This window comes from Macaca mulatta, chromosome 6 (assembly GCF_049350105.2).
Source record: "Macaca mulatta isolate MMU2019108-1 chromosome 6, T2T-MMU8v2.0, whole genome shotgun sequence".
In the NCBI taxonomy this organism is placed as follows: Eukaryota; Metazoa; Chordata; class Mammalia; order Primates; family Cercopithecidae; genus Macaca; species Macaca mulatta.
In genome coordinates, this window is record NC_133411.1 from 170,829,173 (window position 1) to 170,848,155 (window position 18,983).

The 18,983-nt window shown below is 33.0% G+C and overlaps 1 long non-coding RNA gene across 1 annotated transcript in view; it reads right to left on the reverse strand.

Moving 5' to 3' along the window:
* The window catches only part of LOC106999024 (uncharacterized), a 90,397-nt gene that overhangs the window by 38,628 nt on the left and 32,786 nt on the right, over positions 1-18,983 (reverse strand). The gene's annotated exons all lie outside the window — the stretch shown is intronic.

The window sequence follows — 18,983 nt, forward strand, 5'->3', positions numbered from 1 at the left end:
TTTATGGATTCGTTTGTATGAGATTCTAGTTAGTAGCACCAGAAAGCAGATCAATATTTGCCTGGCTTGTGAATGCAAGGATTGATAGAAAAGGGGCTTTATTGAGGTTATACAAGACAGTAATCTCCCACAATTCATTGAAACTATATACTCACAGTTTGGGAATTTTGTTATTTGTAAATTATATCATGATATAGCTAAATAAAATGTGATAATAAAAAATCTAAAGAAACATTACATAGATATTAGGTATATGAAAAGATACTCCACTTTACTAGGTGTGTTAGTCGTTTTTGCATTGCTATAAAGAAATACCAGAGGGTGGGTAATTCATAAGAAATGAGGTTTGTTTTGTCTTTTGGTTCTTCAGACTATACAAGAAGCATGGCACCAGCATCTGTTTGTGATAAGGCCTCAGGAAACTTTTAGTCATGGAGAAATGGAATAGTAGCCAACTAGTCATATGGTGAGAGAGAGAGCTCGGAGAGAGGAAGGAGGTCCCAGTCCTTTTAACAATCAGATCTCCTGTGAACTCATTACTGCAGGGAGGGCACCAAGCCATTCATGAGGGATCCACCCCCATGACCTGAACACGTCCCACTGGGTTCCACCTCCAATGTTGGAGAGATTTCACCATGAGATTTGGAGAGAACAAATATCCAAAGTATATTATTAGCATTTAGAAAAATACAATAGTGTGCCATAACCAAATTGGCAAAAATTAAAATGTCTGAAAATAGCAATTTTGCATATGAAAGTGGAGATCATGAACTCACATACTTGGCTCATGGGGAAGTTAATTGGTTCAATAGCTGTGGGCAATAGCTGATAGGATTTGGACAAGCCAAATGCACGTGGTCACATGCAGTCAACCTGCTGGGTTCAAACCCTGCTCATTTACTTCATATAAGTATATGTGAGTATACTTCATATATACTCATTATACTTCATATAAGCTCTTGCCTTAATTTCTTTATTTGCAAACTGAGGATAATCATTAAAGCTATTTCGTAACAATCTTGAGGGCACTAGGTTAGCTAATATATGTAGTATCTGTAAAGTGCTTAATACAATGCCTGGTTTAATCAGGGAAGGTTACCCAGGAGATTCCACTTTTTATAAAACATTTTAGTGTTGCTTTCTTTCTCTGAACAATATCTGAATTAAATAGGATCATGTTAAATTTTGTCAAGCACGTGTTGCATCGCAAGTGTTCATGTTATTTGAATGAAATGAAATGAAAGTGTTCATTTTATTTGAATGATTTAGTATATAAACTGTGCGGTTTTTGTATACTAGCCCTAATTTGTTTAGTTGTTTTTTCTTCTGACCCTGGAACTACTTGTATTTATTGCCCCACCTCTACAAGAATAAAACAATTTCAGCATAGGTTTAAAGCATATTTCACAAGAACAGACTTAGTTTACATACATGTGTATATCTTATTTTTATTTTATCCACTGTGAATATTAAAACCACATTTACATTACTTAAACGTTAATATAAAATGTTTAGTTCTTTGATAGTATTTAGCATCAACTTATTTTACAAGAATTTTGCCCTTATTATTTTTTGTAGACTTTTTTGTTTTGCTTAATTACCCAGTGTTTTAGCCAGGTTTAAGGATGAACAGCCTAGACTCAAGAATCTAGAGATAAGTTGCTTCTTTTTTAAGAGTTTAAATATTGATTATGCTCATTATTTGTATTCTCATCAAATTTCCATATATTTTCCTTCTTATTCTTGTGTCCCAGATTCCATTATTTGTTATAATGTTTTGAAAAAGCATTTTATCATATCATAAATCATTTCTGAAACATTTTCCAAAAATCAATGGACAAAATCATGTAATTTCAACATTTTTCTTAAAGGTAAATTGAGTTGTCAGACTAAATGATCTGGGAATTCAAAATTAAAAGTAGTTTTGAGAGAGAAAGAAAGAGAATAGGTTGGAACTAATAAAGTATTAGTTTACCAAAAAAAGAGAGATTTTTGTAGCGTAAAGTCTTTAATGAAGTTGAGCTTTAGAGCATTTAAATCTGTCACTGAAATGAGAATGAAGGCAGCAAGAAATAAGAACAAATAGTTGTTTAATAGATTTAAAATGAAAATATATCTATTGACATTTCCTACACTGTAAACTCAGGTGGAATGTTGTTAAGCTACCCAGAAGTTATTTTCTTCAAAGTACCTTTTCACCCACATATATAGTATATTTTTTTCTAGATGGTAGTATTATTCGTGAGGTTTATAATTTTTGACCTTTAGATTTAACAATAGCATACAGTACTCTTGGAAAATTTTATTGTTAAAATGTACCTAATATCTTAAAAGAACATGAAGGCTTAGAATAAAATTAGATTCCATTTTTACGGTATACTCAACAGCTAGAATCCTTCTAGTTCCTAAAACTTGCCAGTTGTTGGAGGGAATAAAATAGTAAGAGTTCTTTTATAGTCTATAAAGAATATATCATGAGGCCGGGCGCGGTGGCTCAAGCCTGTAATCCCAGCACTTTGGGAGGCCGAGGCGGGTGGATCACGAGGTCAGGAGATGGAGACTATCCTGGCTAACATGGTGAAACCCCGTCTCTACTAAAAATACAAAAAACTAGCCGGGCGAGGTGGCGGGCGCCTGTAGTCCCAGCTACTTGGGAGGCTGAGGCGGGAGAATGGCGTGAACCCGGGAGGCGGAGCAGCCGAGATCACGCCACTGCACTCCAGCCTGGGAGACACAGCCCAAAAAAAAAAAAAAAAAAAAAAAAAAAAAAAAAAAAAAGAAAATAGCATGGAAGTTTCAAGTATAGAATTCTTCGTGGTCAGAAATATGCAGGAAAACTAGATTAGTGTAATCATCTACCCTTCTTCAGTCACAATTCAGTGCTGTAATCTGTGAGGTAATTTGCTTAAAAATGCTGTAAATTATCTAGGAAGTAAGTTACAAGTCATAAATATTTTATAAAATTCATAGGACACATCGCTAATTAAGAACATTAAAACAAAATAGAGAGTAGCTCTCACTGAAGGAAGTAAAATTTGACATAAATGAGAAAACTAATCTCAATACCATTTAATCATTACCCTAATTGACACAGTAAATTGACTATGGCAGTAATCAACAGAATATCTAAAACTAGAAAAAATTGTAAAATTGTTATTAACTAAAATTGAAAAAAATGTATTCTTATGGAAAAACCATATCTGAAAAACTATTTTCTATGGTCTATGAGACTATTGTCTTCAATTTTACTTTTGGAATTAAGGACACAATTGAGTGGAAAGAAACAAAACCACAAAGTACAAAATCGAAAGAAAGCAAAATCGAAAATAAATAAATAAATGTGGTCAATTAAGCACATCTTTATTGTTAAATGTATCAGAAAATAACTCTTCCTGCCAACAATAATGCTTAAACTATCCTAATTATAATACTGATCAAAGGACTACATTTGCTTAATTGGATTTGTATCACAAAATACCTTCTGAGAAAAATTCATCCATATTGGCATATTTCAGTTAAAATCTTCACCAATAAAGTGGAAGTTAAAATATTCTGGGTCAAAAAAGCAGAAACTAAATGGCAGGGTCAAAATTTCATATAGGAACGGTTTCCCCTCACATTGATTTGAAAGTAACATGTTGTAATCCATTGGTAATCCATATGTTACAAATGCATGTAATCCATTTGGTCTCCAATTTTCTTTATTTAGCAGTTTAAATAGTTAAATATTGTTACATTTAGTTACAAAGCGGATATATTGTACCTCTAATCATACTTATTCTAGACTGAAAGTTTTTAGGTAAAATTTTGTCATATTTTACAGCTTAAAAAATAAGAATCCCTTATAGCTTAAGGAAGAAACCATAACTAATGGAATTGAAACTGTGTTCCCTTTTCTGATCACATTCTCATAACTTGTTATAAACCAAACATACAACATACTTCTGATACATTTCTTCCATTTGTGGCCATTGAAGACTCCAGACAGACCTCAACTCAAGCCAGGTTCTGCCATTTTTTAGTGGCAGGATATTTTTTAAGTTATTTAATTCTTATAGCTCATGGTTTCCTCAATGTAAAATTTAGGGAGTAATATTACCATATCTTTTGTGGTTCTGTGTGGGCTAAGGAGATAGTTCTTAAAATTATTCAGCACCAGTTTAGTATTTAATACATGCTACATGTATAAGAAATTTTGAGTTATTATTATTATCATTATTTTTAATACAATTAGGATTACTGCTTAAGTCCATACAAGGCCTTTCTCTTGGGGTAGGTTTCAGCTAGGAACTTAACAACCAAACAACTGAAGCACTGGGAATAAATGTAAAACAATTCTAAAGTCACACTTTATAAAAGGAACATAAAATTGCCATGCAAATGCTAAATTATCTGTACAATGATAAAATACCATTTGGACATATTTTGTAAAATTTTCCAAAGGCTTTGGTAATTAACTCAATTTAAAGCAGTTAAGGAAAAAAAAGTCTTCTAGAAGACAATGGTTATCAAATGAAGTGAAATATAAACTCCACTCTCAGCACTGTTTTTATACCAGTGCAAGACAATTGATGAGAAATGATTTCTTTATCTGTGTTAGTATGACCAATGTGCAAAAATAGATGACATCTTACAGAGATATGTGTGCAGAACACCTGTTCTATTTGAAGTGATATCTTTACTCCTCTGTGTGTGTTTTGCTTGTTTTTACACATTTGCCAAGATAATTAAGTCTAATTACACTTAACCATGGCCATGTTTACTCAGATTCACATCAAACAATAAACTTAATACAAAAAAGTATCATTGTATTTTTTGAGCTTGAGTTAGAAATATTGAAAAATTACATTTTCAAGGTTTCCAAATGCAGAATATGTAAACCGTTCAGGAGTTATTATTATATAATCTAAAATAAACTATGCTTAAAATCAAGTGAAAAGCACTCTTAGAATACAAATAGTGTCAAAAATATATCAAGAATACTATTGTTTTCTGAAGTAATTGGACTTGGGAATATATAATGTTAAATGTATTTTATCTGCTATTTATGTAAAAGTATATGTATTTTTTATTTAAAAGTTTGACACAATAGAAAATGGTGTTTACTTTTCAATTGCTTTGTTTTTAAGATTGTTCATTTATAAAAAGCAGCAGAGTATCATTTAGAAATTATGATGAAATTTCAGGGTTATCTTCAGATGCAACCTCTAAAATTGAGTAGTTCCGGAAGATGTCAATGATATGCACAGATCTCGTCAAAAACATCTTTAACATCAAGGTACAGCTATAATCAACATTACCAATCAATGCTTATTTCTTACTTGATGGAAGGTCAAAAAAGATGTGGGAAATAACAGTCGCAAAATACTTTTTCCTAGCTACTATCTTTGCAAATAGCTAGTAGTCATAGTACATTTAAGCCTAAATATCTTTAGAACTGATAACATTTTTATTCTTAACTTGATTTTCACAGAATCTTAACATGTATTTTGTTTGACACAAATGTCAATACAGCATTCTCTACCTCTTCATTTTGCAGGTTCATTGATTCTGAAAGTCTCAGTCTAAAAATCACTTAATGATTCAAAATTTTAAAGTATTAAATATGAAAGTATTATAGTTGCTTTTGTATTTACTATTGTAGCACTATTCCAAAGAGGCTTTCTGTCCCTCAGTTTTCTCCCTGCCTCCAGATACATTTCAAAGAGTATTTCCTTATGATATTTCTCAGGTGAACATATGCATTTGCTCAGAGGATTTTCTCTCTGTCTCTATAGATATTACCTTTGGCATATTTAAAGACACTTTCTCATTTCTTTTAATCAAATTAGACTTACTGTCAGAACATAGTCTCTCTTATGAAAATATGAAGATTGTGAGCACATCAAAAGTCACAATGAAATCAAACTCACTGGCCATTTTTGTATTTAAAAAAATTTGAGAAATAAATATTAGCCCACCAGTATTTTCTAGGCATCTTGTAGGTGAAAGTAATGTGTGTAGACCCTGTGGAGAATAAAATGTTGTACAACTATGAGGGGAATTCAAAAAGTTTGTAGAAAATATGTATTATGAAAAACACTATGCATAGATCTCAAAATGTTTTTGCACCAAAATAAACTTGTAGTTACTTGTTATAAGATGTCTGAACAGGATCTACTTTAAGGCACTAAGAAGGATAAGACATCAGTTTAAAAAGAGTCTTCATCAGAGCAACGTGAATTCTGCTAAAATTGAACCAAAAAAAAACTCCATCAAATTTATAGTGAAGCTTTGGTGGCAGAATGGTGAAATCATTAATGCTTTACAAAAATTTATGAGGAGAATGACCCAAAGAAATCAACTGCTTCCAAAGGAATAACTCTTTTTAAGATGGGATAAGATTATGTTGAAGATAAAGTCCACTGATGCAGGTTATCCACATCAATTTTTGAAGAAAAAAATAATCTTTCTTGTGCTCTAATTGAAGAGGATTTAGGATTAACAACAGAACCAATAGCCAGCACCGGAGACATCTCGATTGATTCAGATTCTGAATTCTGAATTACACAATTCTGACTGAAAAATTAAAGTTGAGCAAACTTTCCATCATACAGTTGCCAAAACTGTTGCACCCAGAACATCTATAGACAAGAGCAGAGTGCTCAGTGGAAATTTTAAGTAAATGAGATAAAGATTCTGAAGCATTTCTTTGAAGAATTGTAATGGGATATGAAACATGACTTTACTAGTATCATACTGAAGACAAAACACAACAAAAACAGTGACTACCAAGAGGTGCAAATAGTCCCAGTCAAAGCAAAAGCAGACCAGTTAAGACAAAGGTCATGACATGTTTTAGGCATGTTCAAGACACCTTCCTTGTTGACTTTCTGGGGGGCAAAAAAGATAAACAATAACATCTGCTTGTTATGAGAGTATTTTAATAAATGTAGCCAAAAATTTAGCAGAAAAATACACAGAAAAGCTTTACCAGAAGATTCTTCTCTACTACAAAAATTCTTCTGCTCATTCTCTTCATCAGTGAAGGGAAATTTTACAAAAGTTTTGATGGCGAATTATTAGGCATATACCTTGCAGTTCTAACTTGGATACTTCTGACTTCTTTTTGTTTCCTAATCTTCTTCAGTTAATATTTTTTAAAAATCTGCATTGACAAAGAGCTCTCAGTTCTTTAGGGATGGACTTAATGGCTATTGACCTTGACAAAACTTATGTTGAGAAATAAAGTTTATATTTATATTTTATCTTTTAATTACATTTTCCATGAACCTTTTGAAGTCCACTTATATATTCCGTGTATTGATTCAGTTTCAATTAGAGGTGATTTGTGTATTTGTCTTTGGTGGGATGTACTGGCGTTAATAATGAGACATGGGCACAAGGAAGGTTAAGCTGCAACAATCTAATGTAGAATAGGAGGAAGTGCCAAAAGTGTGTGATCTCAGCTATATATGTGCCCTAGAAATTCAAAGAAAAAACTGAGTAAAGAGATTTGTTAAAATCTGAAGTAGACGTTGCAAGAAGAGCTGTAAAATAAACCATAAGATTTAGCAAAGCTAATGAAGATTGACTTGAGCAAATAAAAAGTGGAGGACTTATTTTGCATGTATTGAGTTCAGGTGCTCAGACAGAATGACTTCATTCCCAGGCTCCGCATGGAAGTGAGGTAATTGCCTACACGATTGTATCTACACTTACTGGCTAAATACTTTAGAAAAGAGAATGTCTCCTTCTTGAATAGACCTTGCAAATATAGACAAGAATTACCTCTGATTGGGCCAGGTGTTTGTCTTGAGACCAATAACTATGGGTAAAGAATGTTATGCCCTGGTTGCACTGGACAGAATCATAAAGTAGATTTAACACATTAATGTGGGATCAGAGCTACCTGAAAACCACCCCAACTGAAGAGAGAATGACTGCTGATGGCAAACAAACAAACAAAAAATAGTAAATATTTAATATGCACAGGCTGATATATTATGGTGTAACACAACATTTATTTTCAGAAATTTACAGGAAATTCTTGCATAATTAAATAGCCAGAATTTTGCACGTTGTTCCAGAGGTTATTATAAGATTTTCGATCACCAGTGTATTTTTCTAGGACTAATGATACTGCCATTTACTGCATGCTATTTATCATGCATTGTGCTTGGTGCCTTTTGTATGTCATATCTCATCTGTCGTACACCTATTCCACTGAAAGCATGCTGTTGTGCCTTATTGCCTTGTAAATAATTCCAATTCTATTTCTAAGGCTCTATTTAAGTTTCTAACATCGCTCACAGTGTTTTGTTTTTTTTCTGTGAAAATAACCGTTTTTTACTTTTACAACTTTTTATTTTAATTAGACTTCTGAAGAAGAATGGCAATTGTTTTATTAAATAATTTTCCCTCTAATATTCCAAATTTTAATACTTATTTTCCAGGATATATAGCAGACAGGGTAATGACAAAATGCATGGAATCTGGAGTAAAATAGACCTAAATCTAAGTCCCTGTTATGCAACAAAATAAGTGCCAAAAAATTAAAACAAAGTAGACAGAAACGCTTTAGAAATAAATACAATGTGAAAATTATTTTTCACATTACTTTTAGCTATTATTTCTATCCTTTTTTTTCCATTTTATAACAAGATTTCCCTGTCAACATTAGTAAACTATCTGCCCTACTATCAATGAGTTCGATTTTATATCCCTTGGCCTTCACTTCATCTGTAAAATGGGTTAGTGATGCTATGTAGTAGGAATATGTTAATTACTTTATGTTTGTTATCTCATTTGTTCCTCCCTGTCAATTTTTACAAAAGAGAAAGTAGAGATTCTGAGGGTTAAATGATTTGGCAAAAGTTACACCAGAGGTCAGAGTCTCGTACTAAATTTAAGTTATAAATTGTCTAACTCTCAATCATTTTTGTATGTACATATAATAAGTTTTTAATTCAATATTTCTAAAATATGTTTAGAGGAGATTTCAAAAATATATTTGGTGATGTTAGTCCTGGATGTTGACACAAAATGAGAAAGAAGCAAACAAACAAGCAGACAAAATTAATGAATGAATAAATAAATAAGTAAATAAGTGATTGATGATGAAATGAACCAGACAATATATCTTTCCCCTTTTCTAATCTTCAACAGGGCATAATGGCAGTGCTACCAATTGCTCAGAGGCCAGAAATTCTCACCTGACTACATAAAAACCCCGGAAGTATCTTTTATTGTCATTCTCTAGGGTGGCTAGACTCAGATACAACACTCTTTTCTCCTGCCATATTTTTCTCTAAATGCAAAAGGGTCTTAAAAATCTAAAAATGAATTATTTCAGTTAATTATTTTGTAGCTACATTTAGAGCCACAACATCAGAACAGTAGTTGCTTTGCTTTGCAAAATACTGAAAAAACCACTACTGCTGTTAAATTTCCCTTTTGATGGAATGTATTCAGCTTCAAATGCTAAAGACCCTAATGTAATTTTCATTTCTTTATTCTCTCTTCACAATTTTGATATTATATAACATAATTGAAACAAAGTATAAACTATTTTTATAGTCCTTGATATTATCTGTATTATTTATTTTTCAAATAAAATTTGTTTTGTACAGTAAAATGAAGAGACGATTACTCGGTAAGATTTTTTGATAAAATCATATGTCTTGAATTTGCATCCCTAATAAGTAAGGGCAAGAGAAGCATGCATTTTTCAAAGTTGTTGATAAGAGATTAATTTATATATCTCTTTGGAAAGCAATTTGAAATAGTTTTCACAATATAATATTGCTTTAGGTTATTACTATGGACAGAGAACATATTGATTGAGGAATCCCACTTCTAGAATTTTTAAAAAAAATAATATATACACAAGCATATTATTTGCGCCATAGTTTGTAATCACAAAATGTTGGAAAAATCTGAATGTCCACCAATATGGAATTGAGTAAATAAATTATGACACATAATTACAATGACAGACTATGTAGCCATTAAAAGAATAAAATATCTCTACATGATTGTGAGGTGAAACGATCTAAACATATATTATTAAGTAATAGTAACCAAGTTGTACATCCGCAGTACAGCAAAATACCATTGAAATTAATAAAAGAGTATACATACCCATTTGTAGAGACATTGGATATTATTATACAGTAAAAGAATTTATCTAAGAAGAGGAGTTGGTGGCAGAGTGCAGGAAACTTTTTTTCACTTTATGTACTTTTGTAACTTTTAATTTTTTATCTTTACACAGAGTAAATATGCTATTCTTTTTGGAAAAAGAATATCTGGCTAAAAAACATTTGTATGTAAGCCCTTTGGGGAACTATACTGTCTGAACAGCAAAAGTTATTTCTGAAAATCATATTTAGAAGAACTTCCTAAGATGAACGTCTCAAAAAACTTCTACCAAAACAACAGAAAAGGTAAATAATATGCAAACAGAAAGAAAAAACATTTCTATAATCTTGCTAAAGAAACTAGCGCTTGAGATGAAGGTGGGAAATTAGCGACGCTAGTTATAGTGCAGTATTGGAGCTGTCTTATTGATAATTTTGAATATTCATATTGAAAAGTTACCATATGCAATACATTCATTATACATGAGACAGACAAGGACGCGGCCAAAAAGCTTCAATATGCTGACATGACCCAATTTATTCAAGGTCATTCAGCCAGTCTGTGTTAAAATCAGAAAAGAACTACGGCTCATAATGTAGCCCTCATTTTACTAGACTACATTGTCTGAGAGAAGTGAGTAGCATTCATCATGGTGACATATTACCCTTAGGCTAGACCATTGTAGTTTGGCATTCATAATAAAAGAGAAGTAGTAAAAGAAAATAAAAAAAGAAAAATCCACTTATTCAAGTTAAGAGGATACCTCTTTTCCAGTAACTCCAAATTCACCAGTATACCTGTTTCTTCCCATGAGCCTGATACAATAAGTGGGAACAAGATGTAAGAGCAGTATTTGGGGTAAGGAAAGCATCTAGAATGGCAAATGAATTTCAGACTCCAACTCTGCCCCATTTCGCTCTCCAGACTAAATTTCTGATTGACATTAACAAAATGCAAACATGCATTATAAAGACATTTTCTCACCTCCCTATTGTTTGCTTTATTTACTTATCATGAACAAAACGCATTTTAAAGCCAGAAAGGTATAAAAGGTATTCAAGTATGAATTCTTGTACTCTGAATATGGTCCATACCTTCCCTTATGACATTGCTTATATGCAAAAATCAAATGCAAGATTATTACTGTAGACATATAATTTACAGCTCACAATGTTTAAATAAGTTGGAACAGTAATTGTATTTTTCAACAGTCCCTTGGGAGAAAATAAAATATTGTTTTCTTCTGACCTCTAACTGCAGGACAAAATGACTTCATTACTACTTTCCTTTGCTTGTGATAGACTGTCTCTACAGTCTTGACATTACATAATCTGAAACATTTTTACAAAGAAATACGAACACATTTCCTTCATAGATATCTTTCTAGCAACTCTAAGTTTGGGCAATATACACACACACACACGCTCCCTCGAATGAAATGGTCCAATCAAATAAATATTTGAAATATAGACAGAAATCTGAATCTTCTCTCCTTTCAGATAAAGTAACTCATTTATATGTGCATTGTGCTCGTCAAACCTTCTTGGAATGTGGTATATACTACTAAAAAGCAAAGCATTATTCTCCTTTGTGCTGACTCTATCCTTTCATTCATTAATTCAAAAGGAGATCACAACAATTTTTTAGGCATTTTCTACAATTAGCTCATGTTGAACTAAAATTCCTATATCTTTCCTATCTTTACTTAAATATACAATTAACTTATAGTTCCTGTTATTTCCTTTTGGCAAACCAGCATAAGACTTTGTATTATTACCTGATATTTTATCTTCTTAAAATGGAAAATTATCTCAACCACTCAAAAACTTCTTTTGCATTTGGTATTGTATTCCATCATCATTGTTTATTTACAATATTTGTCACCTTGAAATTAGATAGACAAGCTATCAGTGTTCTCATCTGAGTCATTAATAAAATTTCTGATGTGCCAGAACCAAAAAAAAGCCATCGCATTCCAAAGGTAACAATTTCCAACACTTGTGGACTATGATTGCATCCATCTCTACTAGGAAATATTTCTATGCCTGGTTCAATAACATTTCTGGGCACTCGGTCAAATGCCTTCCTGACGTCAGAAGCACTATGGCTTCTAATCTATGAAAACTGTTTGGGGATAGGTACAATAAATAAATAGATTATTGTAACTAATAATCAATGTGTTATTATAATTAACATTTAGATTACAATAAACAGCTTAACACCCATTATTGTTGTCATAATAACATTTTCACTAATTCTAAGCAAAATTATGAGAAAATAATAATACCACATATCCTGTTCCAGGCCTCTTTACTATCTTACTTTTTTGCATCATCTACTTATGTTCAAATTTCTATGCCTTGTTTACTTTACGCCAGAATTTTGGATCTCATAAACTAATTAAATATAAAAATAATAGATTCCAATAATAATAAGTTGCAGCTTTGTATTTTTTAAGTAAAGAGAATAAAAATAAATCAACTCAATTATTATTGCTTTCAATTAATGAATGAAATTTTCTTATTAAAAATAGAAAAACAATCTCAGAACAAGAAAACATACACAAATTTACCTTTATGAAAATTAATCACATTTATTTATTTATTTTTTATTGACTCAAGAAAATATTTCCATAAACCATTTTTTTGGAAATCACTGATCTAGATTTTGTTGTCAGTCAACTGAAAAAGAAACATTGCATTTGCTGAAAACACATCCGGAAAAACTGCTATGTCAGGAATTGTGATAGGTGCTAGAGGGATGGAGAATTTGATAAGATATGCTTAGCTGAGGAGAAATAACAGACAGACAAACTGAAAATAAATTGCAATACAGAAGAATGTTAAGTCTATGTCAGTGTCAGCATAGGGTGCTATAAGCAGAGAGTAAGGACTACTATTTTGATTAAAGGATTGAGAGAAGGGTTCCCAGATAAAGTGAGAGCCAAGCTAAAAGCTAAGTTATAATGACGATAATGACTATGATTATGATGACAGTAGTAATCAGGAAGGGGGGAAAAGATGCAGAGAAGAAAAGATTGTTCAGTTATAGGTAACAAGTAGCGAGACCAAGCACTGATAAATACACTAGAATTTTACAGTAACTTAGTTTATTATAAAGCACAGAATCCCGGAATCGGATTGATGAGATGTGAGAACAGAGATATGACTGAATTTGCTGAAGATAACTATGGGTACTTTCTATTTAGTTTCTACATGGCACTACAGCCATTCTTCATTTAAATTAATTTCATTCTTACACTTTTATTATAGTTAAGAACTTATAAAACAGCAGTCTATCTTGTGAGACAGAGACAGAAACTCATTTAATCTTCAGAATATCTTTAAAGTATGTGTGTCATTATGGCAAAACCAAGGCCCAAAGATAGAAAGATGCTACTAACTCATTCAAATGATACAGCTGGTAAATGGTAGAACCTGGGTTGAAACCCAGTCACGTTCTAGAATCCCAGCTCTCAAACATCACATTAGGCCATAAGAAATACATAGTATCTCCATTCTAAGATTTAGGAACTCAATTAAAAGCCCAACCTTACGAAGTACAGAAAGTTCTAAAATTTAGGAACTCGGTTAAATGCCCAGGATTAATAAGTCCAGTTAGAAGCCCATGCTAACTAGGTCCATTAAGAATAATGGACCTCAACTTCTGTGTTCCACAACTGTGAGAAAGTAGCTCTGAACATTCTGAAGCCAGACTGGCAGTGTTCACATCCCAACTCTTCTGCTTATTAACTGTGCCAGCCTGTAAAATTTCTCAGCCCTGCTGTGAATCAGTTTCTTCATCTACAAAAAAACAATAGTAAAACACTTGCTGTGTAGGATTGTTTTATGTATAAATAAGTTACTTTTTAAAATATTCTAGAAGAATGCCTAGAATGATTGATAATGCCCAGTAAGGGTATCTATTACAATATTGTTTTACGCTCTGCTTCCTGAAGAATGGCAGGCTCTGCAATCATTCATCGTGATTATGTACACTTTCACAGATGTATGATCAAAGAAACCATTTTTTAAATATAAAACCACTCCTGAATACATTAAATGAGCAAACTGATCATTTGACTGGCTATAGATCAATTTAAATATTAAGTTTCAAAATTAAATTATTAATGTATGTGTTTTGGTGTTTTTTTCTTTCTGTGTTTCATTGTTTAGATTTAAGATATTCGGATATTAGTTTTAGCTAAAGGGGAATTTTAAGAGATGCCCTGTGTCTGCTGCTTATAGCTTTCAGAGATGTGGCTTGCTTTTCAAGAAGAAACTGGAGTCTCCAATTATAACAATATGTCCTGTCAGATGAATGAACCATTTGCCAATTTCAGCAATAAGATGTTCTCAGCTGATTTTGTTGTCACTTTTTCTTTTTTCCCTTATTTTAAGACTCCTTAATGAATTCAATGCAACAAAAAAGTCAGCTGAAATTTGATGAGAAAAAATAAAGTAAATTACTTACCATGCAAATAAAATCTTAAACTTCACTAAATTTTATATCAACATTATCAGGTATAATTTAGTTTCTAAGCCACCCTATAACCTCATAAACCTGTCTTTCACACGTTATATCAATATCCACAGATTTATGGATTTATTGCCTCTCTATTTTTTTTCCTACAGTTTAATTTAGAAGGCAGGTAAAGCCTGGGGTATAGTAAGTATCACAGACGCTAGATAAATTATGTTACGTATTGCTTAAAACCCTAAGAACTATCAAGCCTAGTACATTTCAAATGTAACTAAATTTTATGAAAAATTGTCAATGTTGGCTTACCAAGTGCCTGACAGTGGATGTGAATGCCATACACAAAGGGAAGATGTATTCTCAGTTTGCTGGGAAGAAATAAAAATAATTCAAGAAGTACAATAACAGTTAACATGTTTTTGATAATGAGGGAAGGATATAATGATAGCCTTTCTTACAGATCAGGAGTTCAAGACCAGCCTGTCCAATATGGTGAAATCCCATCTCTACGAAGAAATACAAACATTAGCCGGGCATGGTGGCACGTATCTGTAGATCCAGCCACTGCACTCCCGCTGGGGGGACAGATTGAGACTTCGACTTGAAAAAAAAAAAGGAAAGAAAGAAATAGAGCACATCTAACTTGAATCTGCTCATCTATGTATCCACCCACCCAAAACAAAAAGTCTTTATGTAACATTGATTATGTGTCAGGTGTATCTTGAACATTAGCAATACACAGAATAATAATAATAAAAAAGCACCTGCCCTGAAGTAACAATTTTATTTCCACTATTTTATAAATCTAAAATTCAAATGATTGCTTTACCTAATATTTAATTATACTTAATTCAACTAGCAATAGTCAAAGTATTTATTGGTTGATATCAGTTAATCTTTAAATAATATTTATTATTCTTTTTTTTTTTTTTTTTGAGACGGAGTCTTGCTGTGTCGCCCAGGCTGGAGTGCAGTGGCCGGATCTCAGCTCACTGCAAGCTCCGCCTCCCGGATTCACGCCATTCTCCTGCCTCAGCCTCCCGAGTAGTTGGGACTACAGGCGCCCACCACCTCGCCCGGCTAGTTTTTTGTATTTTTTAGTAGAGACGGGGTTTCACCGTGTTAGCCAGGATGGTCTCGAACTCCTGACGTCGTGATCCGCCTGTCTCGGCCTCCCAAAGTGCTGGGATTACAGGCTTGAGCCACCGCGCCCGGCCTTATTATTCTTTAAAAAACGATTATATAAAGTTAAATCCATTGACTTTTTAATAAAATTATCCCTCTTTCAAGTTAACGAATAGACGCTTAAAAACTTACTATCAGTAGTTAGACATTCCTTATGTCCAAAATCAGGAGTTATTACCAGTTAATGATATAATTCTTGGCTAATGGGGAAATGAATTGCGTGTTTCCTCTTTTGTATGGTTAGTTGTTTTTCCCTTTAGAAGAAAACCTTATTCTCAATTAGAACCTATCAGATAAGTCCTTTCCAAGGTGAAGTATGGCTAAATGCATGCATTAGCATTACAAACTGCTCAATAGAATTTTCTAGATAAAGTCCTTGTTCCTAAATTACAAGGTTCTTTTGGTTTCTACACTAAAGCCAACATTTTCTCCTTACGCATATAAAAGAAAACAGCAGTTAATATGATATGCTGGGTAAAATACTCCTGTTGTCACCATCTATAAGTGTTACCTTTTTAAAATATCCTTTTGCACTCATCTGACAGGAGTAGCCATTTAAGAATATTTTAGAGAATTGTAATTAACCCTTCTTTTCATTTCCGTAAAGAAATTTATTTTAGAAAGTATTTCAAGATGGTTCTTCTTTTCAAAAGGAGAAACTCAAAAGCATCTGAATGAATCAGAGGGCTAAATAATCATTATCTACAAAAATGAAGATTTAGATATGCCATTTCATTCACTGTAAATTATGTCTCTGTGATTTGTCTGGAAAGGAAATCGTTCATCAATTTAAAATTATGTTTGCCCCTCACAGAGACAGGTAGAGACACATGTGCTACATTAGAGATGAAGTAGGACAGGAAATCCAAAAATTTTATTGTAACCCCATATTGAATTTAATAGGACAGTCGTGCATGGCGTAAATGAGATTTGAATGCTTTTTGAATACAGGCACTTTTTTTTTCTTTTATGACATTGTAAACGAATAGTTTATGCATCAATTGCTATGGGATGATTTAGACAGTTGAGAAAAATGTCCATGATTATCTTAACATGGCATTCAATTGTGTCAGCTCTTCCAACAAAAAGCATTTGTATTTCTACATCCAGAGAAATAACAGGGCAATTTTCCTCATCATCAGAACTGGAACTGTTTTCTCTAATGTTACAAAAGAAACGTTTATCTTGCTCTGAACCACTGCACTAACTGCAAATAGGCAGAGTAAGTTTCTACTATTTACTACTCAGAGGAGGAGAATATGCTGGCAAACATGTCCCTCCTTCATCATTTACCTCCATTAGGAGGAGCTCTAACAATATTTGGCCTAGCTGGGTTTAACTTGGCAAGCATTAGAAGCTACTCATTTTCACAGTGCTGCAAAACGTACTGATTTTTAAAACCCAGAACACACACATTTTCTGTCATTTCTCTCTCCATGTAACAGCAATGTGTTTATCTCGGAGTCTACACACTTTTTTGGTTCCATTGAAACATGCTAAGAGGGTTCCTTCAAGCACATTCAGCTCAACAAAGTACTAAATCTACTTTTCAAGAGCAGTTAGAGATGGTGTTGGAAAATCACAGCTTAAAAAGAAGCAGGAGAAATCTAAGAAGCAAGCTAAGCAGGGGACAACTTACAATAATTGTATGCAAATATATTTTCAAATTTAGTTCTGATTTTCATATAATGCAATAATTAATACCATGTTTTAAATTCATCATGTACTGAAATTGTTCTAAGAATTTGCCATAATTTACTTATTTCTAAGTAATTTATGATGTACCTAAAACTCAGAAAGTTAATTAACTTTCCCAGGTCACAAAGCTAGTAAAGGGAGAAATCTGTCTTCTATCGAATAGTAATATTTACTATTCAAAAATGTTTACAAAGACATTTTTCCCAGACCTCTCATACCATGTCATTCTTTCCTACTCTAATAATAAAATAAGAAAACAAAAGGAGAAATTGGGAAAAGTACCTAGTTTCTACTGCTTTCATTTTTGGTACTAAGAGGTATCTAATTCTATTGTATCCAGTGATATTGTCTTATTTGTTGATATCTCAGGTTAGCCATGAGCAGATTTTTAGATTCCTTAAGTGAAGTTTCAAAATTTCTGATTGCTGATTTCCAGGTTCATCGAATAATGGCAACTACTTCATTTAAAGTCTGTTTTCTAAGAATCATACAGTTTCATAAGGAGGGCATCCAAACAAAAATCACAAATCCATGCATACAGGATAATTACAGGACAGGACACACAGTGCTACTGCTCTTGATTTATGTGTAAAGTTAAATGCCCAAGCCAGGCCCATCCCATTCTGGAGCCCACACTGAATAGGATCCCAGTGACGGTGGAATACAGGTGAAAGCAACTCCTCTAAGAAAAAGTCTCACACAAGTGAAGACATAATAATTGGTCCAAAACCTGGGGGATCAGAACACTGGCTGCAGAGAAATTGACAGAAAGAGATTTGAAATTGTTCAGAACAAGAAGTGACAGTCTTGAAAGAGGACTGCTTCTGAAGGAGCACTAGGCATACCTTGGAAACTAGGAGGCACAGGGAATTTGTAGAAATTAAAGTTCCCTAGGGCTGGGCACAATGGCTAACACTTGTAATCACAGGGTTTGGGAGGCTGAGGTGGGTGGACTGCTTGAGTCCAGGAGTTCCAGATAAGCATGGGCAACATGGCACAACCCCATCTCTATTAAAACGAAAAAATGAAATTAAAGTTTCATTTTTGTTTACAAAGCAAAAGAGAAAAAAAAATCAGAAAATCAAACAACATACCTAATATCCTCTAGTAAAATAAACACTGTCTATTAAAGATACTACACTTCAGTGTATAGCTGATTAAGGTGATTCTGAAATTGGGAACTTAGTGAATGACCCTTTGCTTTCTTTAGAACACTACAACAATTTGCCATTGATAGTGTTTTCACTCTGGACTATCATGTGTGTTCTATCAGCCTGAAACACTTTCTGCAGTTGCTTCCAGATGGAAAACTTTACTTATCTTTTTATATTAGCCCGAGTATCATTTCCTTTCTTCTTCTGTTGCCAAATTTTATGTGACTTTCTATGTGATCGTGTTGTAGTTTATATTTTCCCATCCTCGTTCTTGCCACCCTGCATTGCAACTGTCTTTTTACTCCTCTCTCTTTCCCCATTAGGCTATAAGCCCCTTGAGTGCAG